The sequence below is a fragment of the Vulpes lagopus genome, chromosome 6 (assembly GCF_018345385.1).
Source record: "Vulpes lagopus strain Blue_001 chromosome 6, ASM1834538v1, whole genome shotgun sequence".
Classification (NCBI taxonomy): Eukaryota; Metazoa; Chordata; class Mammalia; order Carnivora; family Canidae; genus Vulpes; species Vulpes lagopus.
Window position 1 is genome coordinate 93585024 of NC_054829.1, and position 21719 is coordinate 93606742.

The 21719-nt window shown below is 36.2% G+C and overlaps 1 protein-coding gene across 2 annotated transcripts in view; it reads left to right on the forward strand.

The window, feature by feature from the left end:
- BMPR1B (bone morphogenetic protein receptor type 1B) overlaps positions 1–21719 on the forward strand; it is a 397985-nt gene that overhangs the window by 210787 nt on the left and 165479 nt on the right. Inside the window, exon 1 of one of the 2 annotated variants that reach the window (XM_041759653.1) lies at positions 5595–5613. The exons of the other annotated variant lie outside the window; for it this stretch is intronic. The gene's annotated coding sequence lies outside the window, so the exon portion shown is untranslated. Of the gene's footprint in view, positions 1–5594; positions 5614–21719 lie in introns of those variants that run through there. 2 annotated transcript variants of the gene reach the window in all.

The following is a 21719-nucleotide window of genomic DNA, read 5'->3' on the forward strand; positions in this document are numbered from 1 at the left end:
AAATTCTCACTGTTGTTTTAAGTTTCATTTGTTTCATCCATGTGGAATGAAACATGGCTGTGGTTTTTTTCTAGGAGTTCTGTCTACATGATTTTGCCTATTACTGTTTTCCTTAACAAGTTGTATGTGTTCTAAGTATATTAGGGCTATTAGAGCTGAATTCATTATATATTTATATTTAAATACTGTCTTAACCTAAATATCCTTCATTTTATTTACTAAGAAATTTTAGCATGCAATTTCTATAGAAGGATCATTTCAGATATCTTTTTTTCCACTTTGAATCTTTTTTCAACAGCCTTTATTGACGTTAGTCCTTTTTAGATTACTTTTCAGGGCTCCCCATTTTCTGATCATGCCATCCCCTCCTCTCTTTTTCAATTCTGTCCTCAAATCCCTGATGTGATCAGATAGACCTACCCACTATCTGCAACTGCAGATTCCATTTATGTTCCTATCATAATATCCTCACTGTGTCTTCGGTGGTGGTGGTGTTTTGCATATTTTCTGTGAAGCTTAAGCAAGGCCCTGTATCTAATACTATATCATAGTTTAGTGCTTGGTTATTTTTTTTACTTTTATTTTTTTATTTTTTAAAGATTTTATTTATTCATGAGAGACACAGAAGGAGAGGCAGAGACATAGAGGGAGAAGCAGGCTCCCTGCAGGGAGCCCGATGCAGGACTCCATCCTAGGATCCCAGGATCATGCCCTGAGCCAAAGGCAGACACTAACCACTGAGCCACCCAGGTGCCCATGGTTATTTTATTTTATAATTTTTGGGATTTTTTGCTACTTAGATCAGTCTCCTCAGCTGCATTAAATCTTGCTTCAGAATAGGATTCATGGTTTATACTTTTGTGTGTCTCAAAATCTATTAGCATAGGCAGGGAACATATTAAGCATTTAGTAAGCACCTGTTAATTTATTTAACTGCAGACAGTTGCCTCCTTCTTCCACATCATGCTTCCCCAAACACACATTTATTTTTACCTATTGACAGAGCAGCTAAGAGAAATGAACTACAAAAGATTTGGAACAGATGTTTTAGAGTTTGATGCATTCTGTTTTCTTAGTTGTGTGCTCTGATTCAAAAAGATCCCATAAAACATCAAAAAAGATGTTTCACTAACTCTGAAAAACCAGTAGACTGCACAGCGAGGAAGCTTCAAGATTGTTATTTAAGGTGTCCTAGAGGGTGTTGGGGCAGCTGTAGGCTCCAAGGTCTCCTCCGCATGTGGGCTTTGGAAGAGAGCCAGGTGAGTTAGGAGTCAAATGTATCCCCTGGCCAACATTGAAAATAGTTCCCAAAATATTGGTTTGTTGTGAAGAAGTGCAGAACTAACTCTGTCCAAGAAATATCCTCTAGGGTTCTCTGAGATTCAGGTCCTTTTTGGAGACTTGGGTAGTTTGGTGACTGAATCTGAGCATTTTTTAATTTGCTTTTATTTAATACCTCGAGGTTATAATCTGACCTCTTTTTGGTTTTGTTTAATGATTTCACCTAAAGACTATGTTTTTTTTTTAAAAAAATTTGTTTTTCTTTGTAAAGTTTGATCAGAATATCTATTCCTTCAGTAATAATTCATACTTTTCATTATTATTACCTCTAGTTGTATGATCATTTCCATCCACCGTAGCTTCAAACTATAACTATTATCTCATGTTTTTTATAGATCAGCAATTTGTATAGGGTGTGGTTCTTTACTTCTGACTCAGGTTCTCTTATGCAGTTGCAGTCAGAAAATGACTGGGGTTGGGATGGTGGGAGCTGAAGCAACTGAGAACCAGTCCAGCATGTCTTTCTTTCCATGTAATCTTAGGGCTTGTCCATGAGGTCCATCTAATATAGGTGAATTCAGGCTTCACGTTATGGTAGCTTCAAGGCAGTTACTTTGCTGTCACGATAGCTGAATGCTTTAAGAGCAAGTGTTAAAGAGAACAAACTGATGGTCACCAGAAGGAAGCAAAGGGAAGTGAGGGGATGGGCAAAATGGGTGAAGGGGAGTGGGAGGTACAGACTTCCAGTTATGGAATGAATAAGTCATGGGGATGAAAGGCATGGCAAAGGGGACATAGCCAGTGGTATCGTAACAGCATTGTATGGTGGTAGATGATTGCTACCTTGTGGTGAACATAGCGTAATATATAAACTTATAGAACCACTATGTTGTATACCTGAAGCCAGTATAACACTTATGTCAATTATACTTCAATATAAAAATAGATTTTGAAAAAAGAGTATTAGAGTGAGCAGTGTGAGAGCTCCATTACCTTTCATGCCCCAGTCACTAAGTCATGTAGCTTCACTTATGCTGTAGTCAAAAATTCAAAGTGAAAGCATGTGAATCCCATGCTTGCTGGCGGATATGTCAGAGTTACATTATGAGAAGAACATGGTGGGATGGGAGATGTTATTGTGGTTATTTTTGGAGAATAATCTGTCTCTCTCCATCCTTTGACCACAACAGTTACAGCTCTCAGACTTGTAAAATAGTCTTATTCTTGCCCTTAAAGCCCTTGAGTCTCATTTCATTCCTGCATTAGCTTGAAGTCCAGGTCTTGTCTTCTCAGTCAAGTCCAGGTACAGATGAGGCTCCTTAGGTAAGATTTCTTGAATATTGAAAACACATGAATCAGAGGCCCTTCTGAAAAGCTTTGAACTAAAAAGTTACCTGTCCTTCACACACCCAACATTGAATGGTGTGACAAAGCACAGGAAAATTCTATAGATCCTTCCTGTTCAGAAAAGGAGACATGAGAGGCTATTACAAAACAAATTGGAAACCTACATGGTCCTACCACCATTTGCTTAATTAGGGCTCAGTCTGTTCCCTGGGAATTGTTCTTTGTGACCCTTGGCTCCTGCCACTGTATTCTTACTTCTATCTTTTGAATCATCATTCTCCAACCCCTCCCCCCGCCCTGAATAAAAACCCAAACCCATGTCCTATATTTATAGCTGACAAGTTTTCTCAACCTTATTTCTGTGCTTGCAAGTTTGGGAGTCCAAAGGCCACCTTTTATTTTGAATTGTCTTTGTTTCCTTTTAGTTTAAGATCATGAAATTTGTAAGAATCTTTAGGTCTTCTTATGTATCAATTTATAATCCACCTTGTTAGCAAAAGCCGCACTCACAAAATTTAAGGATAATCCTTCATTAGAGGTTCTCTGTGAGTTTGTAGTAGGATAAACACCCTAATGATTCCTTGTGTCCTGTTGTTCATCAGGGAAAGTTGGCTGCACGTGCTCGGGAGATCCACTTTACTATTCCTGGGGTGTTAATGAAGAATACTTCTAATCACACACTTACCCCTTTTATGTGGACCAGATCTTTCTGACTATACCTGCATTCTGTCTTTCCCTGAGGCTTGCTCTTATTTTGACTCCTTTGCTTTCTGAAGCAATCAGGAATGAAAAATAGCTTTCTTTTCAAACCCAGCAAATCCTATCTCTTTCTTGTCCCTCTAAATTTTGCTGAAAACTGAACAGTTTATTTTTTAAGTCCCCTTTCTCTGAGTACATTTCATCATAAGTAACAAAAGGAAAGCAGATGCTACTTTCAGTATTCTGTTTGGAAATCTCCTTAGCTAGATCTTTGGAAATCGTTAGATTTTCTGTTTTGCACATCATGGTGAGCAATAGTATTCCTAAAAGTTCTGTAGCTATATAACAAGAGTGTCCTTTTCTCTGTCTTCCCCAAACAAAACCCTTATTTCTCTGGAGCTGTCACAAACCAACTCTTGGAGGCCCATTGGTCTTCCACTGACAGTCTCCTTCAGGCATCCCATCCTTGGTCAGGTCCAAAGACCAATACTCTATGTTTGGGTTTATTTAATTTTTTATTATACCACTAAACTTCTGCTATCAAAGTGTGTTCCAGTTATCTGTGGTTTTCTAACAAATAACTGTATAACTTGGTGACTTAAAATGGCAAAAACAATTGTGTTACGTTTCTTACCTGGTATCTGTGGGTCCGGATCTGGGGCAGAGCTCACCTAGGTGGTTCTGGCGCAGAGTCTCTCATAGATTTGCAGTCAGATGGTGTCTGGAGCTGGAAAGGTGGGAGGTTGACGCAGCCAGGAGCTGTCCAGGTTTCTCTCTCTTAATGTGGTCTTGAGGCCCCTCTGTTTCACCACATTGGATAAATTTGGGCTTTCTTACAGCATCGTGTCCTCTGCACGGTCAGACTGCTCATGTGGCTGCCAAATACTTCAAGAATGCAGGTTCTTATGAGTAAGGTGGGAATTGAGTCATTTTATCACCTGACCTTGAAGCACATAGTGTTACTTGCACCATAGTCATAAGCTTAACCAGATTTAAGAGAAAAGAATTTCGACTTCACCTGTCAGAGGGATATAAGAAGAGCATTTGTAGTGGGAGATATTGCTGTGGCCATTTTGGGACAATAAAATCTACCATGCTTCTTTGTAGCCAGTCTTTCTTGGTTAATTCTAAAGTCATAAAATAAAGATATACGTGTTGTTAGGGATGTCATAAGACATTTTATGTGTAAAAAAAAAACCACTTGAATTTAAAACATCCTTGATTTTAATCTTCCAATTTTACTATTTAAACTAATTCAGTGAATTTCTAATTATAGCATTTAATGGGATTCTAAATTTGATGTTTTTCTCTTGGCTAAGCCAAAATTATGGTTGTGGGTGGTACATGTTTTAAGTTATATCAAGTTCTCAGACACGCCGAATTTATGAATGGTAATAGTTTTAACTGGCCAGATATTGAAACCTTGTGTTTTTGTAAGGAAGGAGGAAAAAATGTTCTATAAAAATGAGGAGAAATCCCATCTCTTCCTAAGATCTAGCTCGGCATAAGTACTGACAGATTTTCCCAGTGATTCTTAAAATTAATCTTTTAAAATATCAAGAACCATATGGTTGGACTTCATGACTGTGAGAAGCGAAGTCTTCATTAAAGGTGACGAATGCACAGCTGCCAGCATCTCCTGTCTTCTTGGCCACAGCTGCTTGGTTTGTCCTTTGTCACTACGTAAGTGAACCATGTGTGCTTTGGAGAAATTTTGACTTTTTCAGATATTTTGTCTGCATAGGCTGGACCCTGTTCACTGCATCTTACTACTTCGGCTTCTCCTCAGCTTTCAGCAGTAACACTGTCTGGCTAGTTTTTGTGGGAGAGCCCTCAGGCACGCAGCAGCCCATGGAAGCCAGTGATCAGAAAGCTGCTGCCTGTGTGAAACACGACTGTATCTTCACAGGGCTGTCAAGGACCAGGCTCCATTCAGACCTCTTAAAAGGGTCAAAGGTGATATAAAATGAATGGAAAATACCAGAATGAATCATCACAGTTCATTGCAATTATTGTACCGAAGAGAACACATCACTTTGTAGCAATCAGTCTGGCCCACTGCCTATGAAAATTCATCCATCCCAACATTGAAGGCAGTGTTACTTAGTGAATTATTAACCATAGTTTGAAAAATCTTTTAAAATATATGCAAAGTGTGACTATAAGTTCAAACACAGGATTGCTTATTCCATGTCCTAGTCATAATTGTGTCTCAACAGTTTACCCTCAGGGAAATTTCTCTGCAGTCCAGCATGATTTCCAGCAAGCAGCCTAGTGAAATTGGCAGTAGGTTTTGTTCATTTAATTACAACCTGATTTTTAAGACTATTGAATTGTCTTTGAAACGAAGGAAGTTAGATCATTAAGCAATGGTAAACCTATAAAAGTAACAAATGACAAAATAATTTGAAAACTGGATCATAAAGCAACATAAGTAACATGAGGTGAGTAGAAAATTGGAATGTCAGATTTTGATAAAAATATTTCAGATGATTTCAGTTTACTACATTTAGCATCTTAATTGTACTATGAAAGGTACTAACAGTTTATTTAGTGTGTTTATTCATGAAAATTGAACTTGTCATTCACTTTATGTAGGAATTAAAATGTCATATTTACTTGTTCTTTATGCCTTTGCTCTGCCTCTCTCTGGAATGGATCTCTCTAAACCTCTTATCCTAGATTACCTGTTAAGATATAATTCCACTACCACCTTTCCTCCTCAGTGACTGAGTACTTATATCTCTTTATCACTTATGCATAGAGTAATCTGTTTGCATTGCTTTTATTAGTATATATTACAGCTTTTGCCTGCGTGCTACTTGGAGGGAGGAGTTGTGTCTTATTTACTTCTAATGTTATTGGTGCCTGGCATATTGTGAATATTCAAAATTGTTTACTGAAGGAACAAGTAATTGAGTGGATTTATGGTCCTATTTTATTTTTCATTTGAGTTTGCAGTCTTTAATAATTGAATCCTCTTTCTCACTGATCCACTCTTCTTGTTTGGAACATAATGACACCTCTTATTTCACATTTTCACCTGTTTTTCACTTCTCCTTATTTGACCAGGGAGGGAGAGAATTGTGGTCAGGGCTTGGAAGTGGTCATGAGTATTGTGGAAGGTCATACCAGCACCAAGCTGCTTTAATGTTTTATCTTTAACCTTGGAGGATTGATAGGTCTTCATTATTAATTCATTAATTAGATATTTATTGACCACCACAAAGAAAGGTTTTGTGAATATGCAAAAATGCGTAAAGTACAGCTCCTGATTTTCAATTATGGTATTGTTTACTATAAAAAAAAACAGGTATGGTGATATAAGTTGGGATTGCTGGGGGTTTTCATAAAAGTACAGAAAGAATGCAAAGGCTCTTTTGAGACAGAAAGATTTCTCCTTGGCTGCCTTTATCAGGTAGAGCTGTCTGAAGAAAAGTTTGAGTAGAAGTTGTCATACTTTTTAACTTATATGCTGTGGATTCCATGACAAAAAGACTGCAGAAAATTTGTCTACTACCCTGGAATTTTTTAAGAGAAAAATTGGAGGTAGTACATTTATATATACAATTTTTTTTTACTTATGCAATTTTGATAAAATTTTGTTTTGGGTAGGTAAAGTAAAGGAATATCCTAAATTTATCTTATATGAAGTGGTTGAATTTTTAAGTAAAATTCCTTCAGGTAGTTAGCTTGTATTATGTTAATTGAAGCTGGAGGAAATGCTGAATCATTGGAAGTCTTAGGGACTGTTGCACCACATGATAGTTCAAGCAGTTGTTAGTTGATTGGTTTGCTTCCCTGGAATGTGATGAGGACTTGATTACTTTTGCCTTTCTTATAATTTAATTTAGGCTATTTAGTTTATGCACAGTCATTAGCCGTTAAAGAATAAGAATTTAACCCGATACTAAGAGTTTGGGAAATAAAAAAAATTTACTACCATTAGGAGCTTTGTTTTCTACTAAGTGCAGTCCAGCAAAAGGTATTCTGGTGTGTTTATTTGAACAATATAAATGCTGTCTGTACCTGATAAATGTATCTAAATATTTTAATCTATGGTTAGATCCTCAGGTTGCAGGAGTGCTAGTAAATCAACCCCATTTCTTCTCAAAAATTATTTCCTAGTGCAGCTCTAGAAGGTGGACTCTTACAGAATTGCATGCCACAAAATGATATACCATTTACAGCACATTGGATCAAGTATTCATGTGACCCACATTAGAGGAATCCCATGGTCAGTGTTACAGATAATCAAAAAGAATGATGTAAGCAAAATTCAGATACTGTCTCAAATGTTTGTGTGTTTGTTTTCCTTTCAAGAGATAAAAAGTTATTCACAAAATACAAGAAAATGTATTCTAGTATTTACAAGAGGGTACATAAATACATTAGGCATTTCCAAAATAACGAATTTTCACCTAAATTTAATTTTTAAAGGGAAGCATTTCAATAATTGTTTATTTTTTCTGTCCTTTTTAAAAAAGAAATTGTATTTATTTATTGCAGAGAGAGAGAATAAACAGGGTGAAGGAACATAGGGAGAGGGAGAAGCAGACTCCCTGCTGAGTAGAGGCTGGAAGACATGCGGCTCAATCCCAGGCTTTTGGGATCATGACCTGAACCCAAGGCAGAGGCTTAATCAACTGCCCCTATTTTTGGTTGATTGTAAGAAGAATTTGCTTTAGAAATTAACATATATCTAAAGTATATTGCTTTTTTTAAGCAAGTATCTAGATTGAAATTAAACAATTTGAGTATGTGATAGAAATTTCAGATGAAATTTTAATGTTTCAATGGCTGTTTATGTAATTGGACTAAAATTTAAATTCCTCAGGGCCTAAATTAGTGCTTCTTAATCTGGGCTGCATATCAGAATCACATGGAGGATTTTAAGGCATACCTACTTCGGCTCCCACTCCAGTGATTCTAGTTTAATGGGTCTGGGATATGGCAGTGTATCTGGATTTTTAAAAGCATCCCAGGTAATTCCAGTGTGCAGCACATTTTAAGAATCACTAGTCGAAAACACCACATCATTCATTCACTGTCTAATTATTTGGCTTTTATGTGTATCTCCTTTCCTTTTTATTTTTTCGTCAGTTGAATACCAATGATTCTTTTTACTTAAGGAACTTTTCATTAGCAGTTCCTTCTGCTTGGAATACTTTTCCTTCAGATCTTTACAGGACTGTCTCCTTCTCATCATTCAGGCTCAGCTTAAAGGATTCTGCTTCAGGCAAGGCTTTTCTTAATCCTCTTGTCTAAAGCATTCTTTTTTCCCAGTATTATCACATTATTCTATTTTACTTTTATAATTGTTTTTTTTTTTTTTTTTTTCTGTGAGATGATACCATATTCCTTTGTTAGGTTTTTTTTTCCCCCTCCACTATGAGGGCATGTCTGGCATACCTGTTTCACCATCATATTCCTAGCACTTAAAACCAAGCCTGCCATATAGCAATTGCTTAATAAATATTTTTTGAATAAATGACTAAAAATGTTGATAGAGAAATTATTGTGGGAATATACAAAATTATATCTATTTTTTCCTCTCTTAAAAAGCCTCTCAAAACATGGAATCACATTTAAAAAATTAGAATAAAGCCATAGGATGAAATAAGTTGAAAATGTTAAAAACTAAGCCTAGCAATGCGGCACTTCTAGTACCAAGGGCTTAAGGGTGGAGGTATTAAGATGGGAGTAGTTACCACCATTTGAGCCCTCACTCCATGGCCATACATTGGGTCTTACCATCATTCCAAATGCCATTTTAAAAAAAAACCTTCCTTTATGTTCTGGTTAACTTATTTTGAGAACTCAGATATCACTTCTTCCTCCAAAGGCCTTCCCTGAGCTCAGTCTTTAGGCAGAGTTACCTTTTCTGTGCTCAGTTTGTTTGTATTACAGTCATTGCCATTCATTAACAGTCTTGCCTCCCTTACCATCATCTAGTCTCCCAGGGATGGTGTCTGTGGTGCCAATCCCATAATAGGTACTCAGCAACTCTTCTGCTGAATGAAAGCAAAAATAAATATGAGATGTTCCACAAGAACCATTAGAACTGCTAATTAAAATTATAAAATGGATTGGTCAGGAATATAAGTAAGTCAAAGTAGTCTTTAATAGAATAAAGCAATAAATAAGGTATTCTAAGGCCAACTGGGGGGTGTGATGTTATGCACACTTAGGATATTAAGAAAACATTGTTGGTGCCAATAAGTCTGAGCACTGGCTTCCAACTGATATGTGGCTTGTCATCTGAACAAGTGATGAAACATCACTCACTTGGGACTTTTTATACATTATTTACCGTTTTCGATAAACTTCTTTTCAACAGCTGCTATTCAGATGGATGCATTTTCTGGTAACACCTGATATACATTTTAAAATACAGCTTTTAATTGGTATTGATTGCCAGTAAACCCAGTGATAACTTTCATCAGTGTACTTTGACCTTTGTTGTTCTGCCCAAAAGAAAATGCAGCAATCTTTGCGCATATGAATATTTCAAATTCTCTATCTAGAGGCCCTGGTACTTCCATGGGTCCTGCTGTCATAATTTTAGTACTTAAATACTCCTTAGGATATCGCTCTTTCAGGTAGTATCCTGTTCAGATCTCTACAGCACTGCTATTCATAATTTTACTTGAGAGCAAGATTAGCAGATCTTTTGAAAGGACAGTCATGCAGTTGAAGTGAACATATTTTCATTGATGTTGTGGAATTGTGTATTGCCTCATTTTCTGTCACAAAGGTGATAAAAAAGAGAAAGGGGAGTGAATACCCAGGACAGAAATGATGATTAGGTCCCCCCAACTCATCCTGGAATGCATAGCATATCACTCCTTTACTGCCAGCAGCCTGGGAACTGGTATGTACTTTTCCCTTGTATTGTTAGCACTCGGAAGTTGAAACCAAGAAATTTGTTCTATTTCTGCGAAGGAGATAGCAAGCAAGGAGAGCAGGGAATCTTAATACTAGAGTCAGTGCATGCAAAGGAATTTTCCTTTTAATTCGAATCTGTGTTCCCACGTAGCCAGATCCAGTACTGTACCGGTGCTATTGTTACTCCATAGACATTTAGAGAATGTCATTGCACGAAAAGACACAGAAGTGAGGAAGTGCAACCCATAGCATTCCCAGTGAGCATATGGTTTGATGTGTTAGGAGAATGTAATAGGGGATTTGTGTTGTGGGCAAAGAAGAAATGAAACCAAAAGGGTAAGGTCAGGTCGAGATGGCAGAGAGGACCATAGTATTCCGTGCTTAGAAGTTCAAACCCTCTGTTGTTGGCAAGAGTGGGTGTTGACTTTTTCTTTTTAGTAGCAGTGCAGAGGATTGGTAGAAGAGAAATAAGAGTGGTGACTGGAGCCCAGCTTTCAGTATTTGAGGTTATATAAAAGTTAAATCTGAATTTTGGTAGGAACAGACGGAAGGGAAAAGAGGGGACAGATGAGAGAGATTTCAAAGACAGGTTCTTGAGTTTTAGTAACTAAATTGCAATTGGGGGAGAGCAGAAGTGAAACTCGGATTTTTTATTTTGGATGACTAAGTAATGGTACTGTCATTACCGAAGTACTGGTTGTATGTGTATGCACGTGCATGCCATTATCAACAAAAATATTTATGCCCCAAACTTGAAGGCTTCAGTGTTTCCTCTAGGAATTAATATTTTTTCCACAAGAAAATAATTTCTACTAAGATATGGCCCCTCTGGTATAATAGAAAGATATAGTAGTAAGGGCCAAGGATTTAATGTGAAAAGACCTGAATTCAGTTTCTGTCTACATTTCTTTCAAGCTTTGACTGGTTGGGTTCTTCCTTTACATACTTTGCACTTAGCTTCCTTATATGTAAAGTGGGTATACCTTCTTACTGGATCATCCTAATGAACAAATGAGATGGCATCTGAAAACACTTACTAAAGATCTGAAGTGCTATATAAAAGTGAGTTGTTAAATTTGTACTTACCATTAAGAGATGGACAGTAAGAGAGGTTTTCACTTCATCAGCATGGATCCCTTGATCCTGAGGATATGTTTTGACATTCCTGTACTTTCCTTGATGCTCTCTGCTGGGTTCCTTAAGCATCAAGTATGAGTGGTAGTTTGTATATGCTTTTCTAAGCACAAATATTTTGCAAAACAGAACAAAAATCTAAGCAGGTTGATGACTAAAGTGATGTACTGTTAGTTAACATTATTTCATCTTTTTATTGGATGATGAAAAAAGTATAAAGATATTCTTAATTCTTATATTTCTTATACTTTTACCACCCACTTATCCTTAGCATGGTTCCAGCTCTAGTCTTAGTCAGCATAGGTGAAATACTTGGAATGAAGCAAATCAGAGGAAGGGGAAAAAATCACCTCAAAGTGTACTCTTTTGTAGTTTTTACTGACTCCAAAATAGTCTAATGAAACTAATGCTGACAAAAACTAGAAAGATTGCTTTAGCCCATCTCAAAGTATGATTTAATTCTCTCTTAGTAATGTATATGACAGTATGCAGATTGACCAAAATTCAGAAGTTAAATGTAAGATTTTTTTTTTCATTTTTAGTCTTTCTTTCCCCCTGCTTTACTCCTTAGTTATTTTTGATACCACATTTCAAGGAAATTTCAGGTCCTGTCAGGCAGTACAGCCAATAGAAGCAGCCACATTTTATATGTGACTCAAACTAGAGTAGTGGATATCTCATTCATCTCTTGTTTAATTAGTTTGCTATATTGTTTTCTTTCTACATTCTCTTACTTTTTTTTTTTTGAAATATATTTTGGTTAGAAAAAAATGTGGTCTTAAAATGAGTAGTTATATTCCTTAGTTTCAAAATTTATATCCTTCATATGAAAGCAGATTCATCATAGAGTGATAAAATAAACCAGTGTTGTTTTTCTTTTCCTTTATGGATGATCAGACTTAATGTGCATGCCTATTTTCAGTTCCTGTTAAATTTAATCATTTAGTGATATCTTTATGAGCTACTGCTATACGATTAATGAATAGCAAAGAAAGTCAGCTTAATAGTGCTAGAGAAGTAGTTTCCTCTCCCATTGACTTGGCTTTTTCTGACTCTTTCCTGGCTGGTATTTTTCCCTTTCTGTCCTATGGGATATATGGCATTAGCTTATTTTAGGGGACACCCATCGTTCTTGCCTCAGCTGACTGAGATCATCCCTCTGGTGTGGGTGATTTCAGGACCACCTTAATGACCCCTCCTTCCCTGGAGAGAACACTTAGTACTTTCCTGAGATTCCATTTCCACTATCCAACAAAATATATTGTAATTTTTTTCCAGAAAGAAGTGTTCCATTACATTAATATCACATTGATGATTATGATATTTGTATGAATGAAGAGATCATCTACATCTTTATGGTGAAAAATAATTGTTCAAATGTGGGATAATCTGTCATTCAACTCTTTATTACCACCTTATTTTATTAAATATAATTGAATTTTATTGTTAATCCTAGTTATATGTGTTCTAAGCACTGTGGGTCTCAAAATGATTTCTTTTTATAAATGATAAAATGTTTTAGTTTATTTTGGTGTTAGTTGGTATAATATCAGATGAAAGCTAAAGAGGACATGCATTCTCTGCTATGGTTTTTGTTCAGTATTCTTCTTTTCAGTTTATATACAACATTGTTCTAGTTGAACAAATGAACTATTTATTAATTGTGCATCAATACTTCTCAAAACTAATAATGGATAAATACTTAAATTGGCAGCAGTAAAGGTTAGTAGATTTGTATATGACTTTCCTGTTGGGTCGAGGGGGCCTAAAGTATTTATTACTTGGAAACAAAGAATCTTAGCGTTCAAGGTAAGTGACTTTGTATGTGATAGGACTCATAGTAAGCCTGTAAAGGAGGAAACAGTCCACTATTAGCTACTAACTAGGCACATTGTAGAGTCATTTACCTTTCTTCTCAGTCATTTACATTGAAAGACCCATATTCCCTCAGGTCTTTTTGAAAAATGTCTAGGAACTGGGATTACTAATATTTTCCTTATAGCCATTTGTCCTTGAGTATCTCATTCTTTATGGTGTTGGATAAATTTGTAGTATTCATATCTGATTATGTTTATCAACACAACTATTTTTTAAATTTATTTATTTATTCATGAGAGACACACACAGAGAGAGAGGCAGAGACACAGGCAGAGGAAGATGCAGGCTTCTCACAGAGAGCCCAATGCAGGACTCGATCCCAGGACCCCAGGATCATGCCCTGAGCCGAAGACAGATACTCAGCTACTGAGTCACCCAGGCATCCTCTCAGTGCAAACTTTTAAGTCATTGGCTACTTAATCTTTTTTTTTTTTTAACTTTTTTCACCTTTGTCTTCAAAGAAGCATTAAATTAAAGCATTAATATTATTGGATTATAAGCCCAGTTTCCTAAATTGATCTGTTAGAGTACTTTATTATTGCTAAACTAAAGATATTAATGTAGGTATTTGTCATAATAACAGAGGATTAGCACATCTTCTTTGTAATTGCATTTGTAAAAAAAGTTTCTTTTTTTTATACTAAAAATTCTATTGGACTGGATAGGAATTTAAATTAAGTTAGTTTGAAAACTGAAAGGATATACCAATCAAGTATTTCTAATTACTAATCCTTCATTTGTTTATTAGCTTATACATTTACTTCTCTAACAAGTGAGTTGTTATGCCTATGCCAGATCCAACTTTGCTGCGGTCTTGAAAATACGTTTTAAGCTTTACTTGGTCCTAGTGTTTTCTGAAATTATACTTACTGGAAATGAAGAGTAAATAGCCAAAAGGCCAATAAGCACATGAAAAGATGCTCAGCATTAGTAGTCTTTAGGGAAATACAAATTAAAACCACAATGAGATTCTGCTTTATATTTACAAGTATTAATATAATAAAAAAGGCAGATAATTACAGGTGTTCATAAGGATGCAGAATAATTGAAACCTCATACATTGCTGGTGGGGATAAAAAATGATACAGCCACTTTGGAAAATAGTTTGACAGTTCTTTAAAATGTTAGACATGAAATTACAATATTACTTAGCAATCTCACTTCTAGGTATTCATCTGAGAGTAATGAAAACATATGTTCATGCAAAAGTGTATGCATGAAAGTTCATAGTATTATTCATAATAACTCATAAGTGGAAACAATGCAAATGTTCACCGACTGATGAATGGGTAAATAAAATGTGGTGTGTCTCTACAGTGAAATATTCAGCCACACAAAGAGAATGAAGTATTTATATCCAATAGAACAGGTACTAATCTTACTTTATTTTTAATTTTTTTTTTTATTTTTTAAGTAGGCTCCACACCCAGAACAAAGCCCCACAAGTACTAATTTTAAACTCTTTTTATTGATGAGGAAACTAAGGTTGTATAACTTACAATGTAACTTGAGAAAGATAAAAACTCAAGTCAGCTTGACTTCAGAACACTCAACTTTTACACTGTAATGAATCATCATTTGTTTGTTGTGTTCAGTCATTACCCTCTTGTTTCTTTACCTTTTCTTCATGGTCAGAGTTTAGGGTTTTTTTTTTTTGTTTGTTTTGTTTTTTTTAATTTATGATAGTCACAGAGAGAGAGAGAGAGGCAGAGACACAGGCAGAGGGAGAAGCAGGCTCCATGCACCGGGAGCCCGACGTGGGATTCGATCCCGGGTCTCCAGGATCGCGCCCTGGGCCAAAGGCAGGCGCCAAACTGCTGCGCCACCCAGGGGTCCCATGGTCAGAGTTTTGAAAGGGAGCTTCTATTCCATGTCTCAATTCACTTGCTGGCCTCCCACCTCCAGTGGAAACAGCTCAGCCACCAGTGCTCTCTATTTTCTTTTTAATGCCTGTTTTGCCGAAGTATAATTCATATACCATAAAATTCACACTTTTAAAATGTATTGTTCAGAGATCTTTAGTATCCAAGTGCTTTCTAAATGATGTATATAATGGGCTCTTTTCAGTCCCTTTCATATTTGATCTTCCATGGCATTTGACATTGTCAACCCTTCCTTCCTACTACTACATTCTCACTCACCCTGATTTACTCATTGTTTGTTTATATTCATCATTGTTTTACAGACTTCATGGGTTTCTCTTCCTTGACCCACCTTTTATTTTATTTTATTTTTTATTTTTTTAAAGATTGTATTTATTCATGAAAGACCCAGAGAGAGAGGCAGAGATATAGGCAGAGGGAGAAGCAGGCTTCCTGTGGGGAGCTCAGTGCAGGACTTCATCCTTGGACCTGGGGATCATGCCCTGAGCTGAAGGCACTCAACCCAGGCCTTCCCCTTGACCCACCTTTTAAATGTTGGTTTGGGGTTCTTACTATTTTTTTACTTCAGGATCCATGTATGTTGATATATGGCTCACAGATCTGTGTTTCGGTTATTTATACAGTACATTTATTGTGGATTTATTATGTATGAGACTCATTTTATGCACATGAAATCTAGGTTGTCATTGAACCTCAATTCTATTGAAAGAGATAAGCAATAACAAAAGAGAAAGAAGCAAGTTTGCAATTTTAAATAGTATGGGGGTGGTCGGCTTCACTGAGAAGTTGCCATTTGAACAGCAGCTTGAAGGAGGTGAACCAGTTAGCCATGAAGTTGTCTGCAAGAAGAACATACTAGAGTGGGAACAGCAAATGGGAGGATACCAGGGGCAAACTTGTTAAGCACATTTGAGGAGTAATAGGAGATCAAGTGGGTTACAGCCGTGAAAATGAAGGAGACTGTAGTTGATGTCAGAGAGAGAATGAAGAGCAGATCAAATCGGGTTTTATGAATCATTGTAAGAACTTGGGCTTCAGGGACCTCTGGGTGGCTCAGTCTGTTAAGTGTCTGTCTTTGGCTCAGATCATGAACTCAGGGTCCTGGAATCAAGCCCCATATTGGGCTCCCTGCTCAGCAGGGAGTCTGTTTCTCCCTATTGCTCTGGCTCTTGTGTGCACACATGTTTTTTCTCTCTCTCTCTCTCTCTCAGATAAATAAATAAAATCTTAAAAAAGTAAAAAAAAGAACTTGGGCTTTTACTCTCTTTTGAGTAGAAGATAAATATTATCTGTAGGCTCCACAGCCAGTGTAGAGCCCAGTGCAGGGCTTCAACTCATGACCCTAAGATCAAGACAGGAGCTGAGATTAAGAGCCCGGCATCCAACTAATTGAACCACCCACTCACCCCTATAATCTGATATTTTTAAATGACTGCTTTGGCTTCTGTGTTGAGAACAGGCTAACGGTGAAAAGTTTAAAGCAGGAAAACAAGACTAGAAGGCTACTGAATTGATACTGTTTTCATCTCTCCTATATTATAGATTAGTATATTAAGTGCTTACTGACCATGTTCACTTGGCTGTACCACAGTTCATCATGTTCAAAGACTAAATGAATCTTTACTTCCCAGCTCCCTTTTCCAGTTGTTCTTTCTTTCTATAATCTCTTAGCAAAGATCCATCTACCCAAGAGAGGAGCCACCCTTGACTCTTTTAAGGCTTGACTTTTTTTTAGAGTGGTGTAAGGTTTAAAGCAAAATGGAAAGAACAGAGATATTCCATATATCCTCTACCTCCATGCATGTATAACCTTGTCCACTATCAGTGGTCCCTTGTTATAGTTAATGAGCTTACATTGATACATTGTAATTACCAGGCTCCATAGTTTATAGATCAGTCTTGGTGTTAGACATTCTGGTGGCTTGAACATGTGTATAATTACATGTACCCACCATTATAAAAACATAGAATATTTTTTCTGCCTGAAAAATTCTTTGTGCTCCACCTTTTCATCCCTCTACCACACCTCCTGCCCCAACACACGCAGATCTTTTTTACTATCTCCATATTTTGGCCTTTTCCAGAATATCATATAGGTAGAAATATATAGCATGTAGCCTTTTCAGATTAGCTTCTTTCACTTGGTTATGTGCATTTAAGGTTAGTAGCTCATTTCTTTTTAGCATTGAATCAATCATGTTCCCTTATCTGGATGTACTATCTACTCAACTTGGTTATTTCCAAGTTTTGTCAATTATGAATAAAGCTCCAAAAACATCCTGTGAAGATTTTTGTGCATACATACGTTTTTCAACTCCTATGGATAAATACCAAGGAGTAGGCTTGCTAGGTCTTATGGTAAGAGTATGTTTAGCTTCATAAGAAACCACAAAACTGTCTTCCAAAGTAACTGTACCATTTTACATTCTCACCAGCAGTGGATGAAAGTTTCTTTTGTTTTACATCCTTATTAACATTTGGTGTTGTCAGTGTTCCAGATTTTGGGCATTCTAATAGATGTATAACGACATCTCACTGTTTTAATTTGCATTTTCTTCTTGACATACGATGTGGAGCACCTTTTTCATATGCTTGTTTGCAATCTATGTATCTTCTTCAGTGAGATGTCTATTTAGGTCTTTGGCCCATTTTAAAAATAGGTTTATTTTCTTACTGGTGAATTGTAGGAGTTCTTGTAAATTTTGATTAACAGTCCTTTATTAGATATGTCTTTTGCAAATATTTTCTCCTAGCCAATGGCTTATCTTCTCATTCTCTTGAAATTGTCTTCTGCAGAGTTTTTAGTTTTAACAGAGTCTAGTTTGTCAAGTGTTTTATTTCATGGATTATACCTTTGGTGTTATATCTGTAAGTTACTGCCATACCCAAGGTAATCTAGATTTTCTCCTATGTTACTTTTCATGGGTTTTATAATTTGTATCTACATTTAGGTCTGAGTTAACTTTTGTGATGAGTATACGGTCTTTGTTTTGATTCTTTTTTTTGCATATGGATGTGCAATTGTTCTAGCACCATTTGCTGAAAAGACTATCTTTGCTATATTATGTATATTGCCTTTGTCCTCCTGTCAAAGATGAGTAGATTATATTTCTGTGAGTCTGTTTCTGGGTTTGCTATTTTCTTCCAATGATCTGTTTGTTCTTTCTCCAACATCACATTGTCTTGGTTGTTGTAGTTTTCTAGTAAGTCTTGATATCAGGTAGTGTCAGTCCTCCTACTTTGTTCTCCTTCAATGTCAGTGTTGACTATTCTGGGTTTTTTGCCTCTCTGTATAAACTTTAGTATCAGATTGTCCATATCCACAAAATAATGTCCTGACTGGAATTGCACTGAGTCCTTAGATAAAGTTGGGAAGAACGGACACTTTGTCAATATTGACTCTTTGTACATTTGATTCTTCATGTGTTCCTTACCCTTCAGTGAAATTAAAGATAAAACCCTTTAAGTTCTTCTTAATAACACATAACGATTATTTTAATTTTGCTCACTGACTTTCACAGATCACTTTATTAATTTCCTCTTTTTGCTACCCTTTAATACTCAATATTCTAGCAGTTCCTAGGGAGAATTACAGCATAGATTATTTCATTCCTTTCTGACTTTCTGAAGGCACTGCTTAGGCTACTCCCTTGCCTGACTTGGGCAGCCTCTACCCAGTCTTATTTAGTGATGGATAGGAAGCCAGTGTGTGCTACTGTAGTCCAGTCAGATTTGAGCTGAATCCCAGATCTGTTAGTTAGATGACTTCAGACAATCCACCTGAAAGCCCCATTTTCTTTTTCTTAAAAAAGGTAAAATCATACCCATCTATTTCGGTTGTTTTTAGTGTTAAAGTTAATATTTTTAAGGCCCCTAATAGATGGTAATTGCTCAATAAATAATAATAATACTTTCTCGAGAACACATGCTTTCAGGAAGACAAGGGAAGAGATTTGCCTGGTCCTTAGTTTTTATTAGGGCTATGTCTTTGTGTTGTACAGTTTTATGAGTTTTGCCAAATCCATAACAATAGATGCATGACATCTACTGTTACATATCATACAGAATAGTGCTTTGAAATCACCTATGCTTCATCTACTCATCTTCCACCCCACCCCAAACTTCTGTTGACCACTGATCTTTTATTTTTTTATTTTATTTAATTAGGTTTTTTTTTTTTTACCACTGATCTTTTAATTATCTATATAGTTTTTGCCTTGTCCAGATGTCATATAATTGGAATCACACAGTATGTTGCATTTTCAGACTGGTTTCTTTCACTTAGTATTTGAATGGATGCTTTTAATGGAGTCTAATTTTAATGGAGTTTAATTTTCAACTTCTACATAAACTCTTTATTAATATTAATCTGGCTAAGAGCAATGGTTTATTCATAACAATCTTCCTCTCACTTTACAAAAGAAAGGCACACTTTTATCTATCTCAAATCTTACTATGAGACATTGCCCCGGGGTCATAGAAGACTTAACAATTAAGAAATTTCAACTAATGCCTTAAATTTTTGTTCCAGGGAAATATGATAAAGAATTATAAAATATTTTACATAGAAATTCTATGAGGGAGTGAGATTGCAATAAAAGTCAAGAAAATAAAAGAGTAATGTAGAATTTTCAGCTGTTAGAGAGTTTATTGGGGACCTGGGTGGCTCAGTCAGTTAAGCATCTGACTCTTAATTTCAGCTTAGGTTATGATCTCAGGGTTATGAGACTGAGCCCCAGGTTGTGCTTTGCACTCTGTGGTAGTCAGCTTGAGATTCTCTTTCCCTCTGCCCCTCTATACTCTCAATCTCCAAAAAAAAAAAAAAAAAGTTTCTTAATTTATTACTTAAATAGATAATAGTTGGGACCCCTGGGTGGCTCAGTGGTTGAGCATCTGCCTTCAGCTCAGGGTGTGATCCCGGGATCCTGGGATCAAGTTCCCCATGAGGCTCCCCACCGCTTCTCCCTCTGCCTCTCTCTCTCTGTGTCTCTCATGAATAAATAAAATCTTCAAAAATAATAGTTTTATTAAATTACTATAGACTTAGATTCCATTGAATATTCTTATAAGTTTCACTTTAAAATGTCTGTATTTCAATAGGGTAGAAATTAAATTCTCTACACATACCTAGTTTACCACAAATGAAAAATTATCCATGTTAACTTGCTAATGTGTGAGTGGTTCCATAATTTAAAAGCCTCTTAAGTGTCTGTAAGCAAAAAATAGTTGAAGACTGCTAGCATGATGTATAAAACCCATGTTTTTAAACCTGGTATATAAAACCTTTCATCACTTTTATCCTTCTAGTCCTTTAAAAAAAAAAAAAAGTAACCATTTCCTGCTGCACATTGTATGCTCCAGCAAGAAAACTCCTTGAAGTTCTGTATCATGCCTTTTTCTGCCTCTTTGACTTTACTGTGTTATTCTTTCCAGTCTTTGCCTCACTGCCTCAAACCCTTGCTATAATATGCAGAAGTCTTGATTGAGGAATTCCCCATGGAACCCCTATTTCATATTGGATGCGATGCCTATGCTCCAGTACTCCTTACCTCTCTCTACTAGTCTTCGTCATCCCGCAAACAGTTTGGTCATTAGCTTGTTTTTCTCTGCTATTGGACTGTAAGGTCTCTGAGAGTAGGAACTATGCTTTATCTTTGCCTCCTCAGCAGTTAGCTGAATACCTCTCCTGGGAATAAGTTAACTTATTGGGCAAATATTAATTATTGAATGAAACAAAGTGGATTTCAATTGCTAGAGATTTATGAGATGCCTGGGTGGCTCAGTGGTTGAGCATCTGCCTTTGGCTCCTGGTGTGATCCTGGGGTCCTGTGATTGAATCCTACATCAGGCTCCCCAGAGGGAGCCTGCTTTTCCCTCTGCCTATGTCTCTGCCTTCCTGTGTCTCTCATGAATAAATGAATAAAATCTTTCAAAAAATTGTTAGAAAGTTAATTCTTGTGCATAACTTTTTTGGGAGAGTCAAACTGTAAAAGGGTACTTTTGTTTTATGCTATTTTTCTGGCTGTAACGTTTGCCCTTACTGATAAGGCTTTCAGTAAAATTTCACATGAAGATAGGATTTTGAATGTAAAAATGAGTTTAATAATCACTCTTGTAGTAGAAGGAGAGCAGATTGTGAGCAATAAGGCAAAGACTCTAGGTTTGACTCTACTGGAAACTTGCCATGTGACCATGGATAAGTTAACGGGTGGGGGAGGGAGGGTGTCAGTTTTCTTATCTGTAAAATGAGTAAGTGACCAGATTATTTCTAAGGTTTTCTTTACTCTTGATTTACTATCAAGAAACAAACTTTCAGTAAAACAAACATACAATTATTCTAGCAAGAAGAATAGAAAATACGGACTTGATTTATTTTCTAATCATTCCTACTGTGGAATTATGTGTGCTATATGTAGATAATGCTGACCTTGTTCATATCACCTGCAGGCTATATAGCGTCATGGCTTAGATTTTATCCCTAATCTAAAAAAATAGAGTAAAATAATTCAATTGGTTATGATTGAAAATTTAGAAGTAGTTAATATGTTGAGTCATATAATTTTCAGATTATATTTTAGCCTCTTTCACCAAATATATAATTTGATTTGA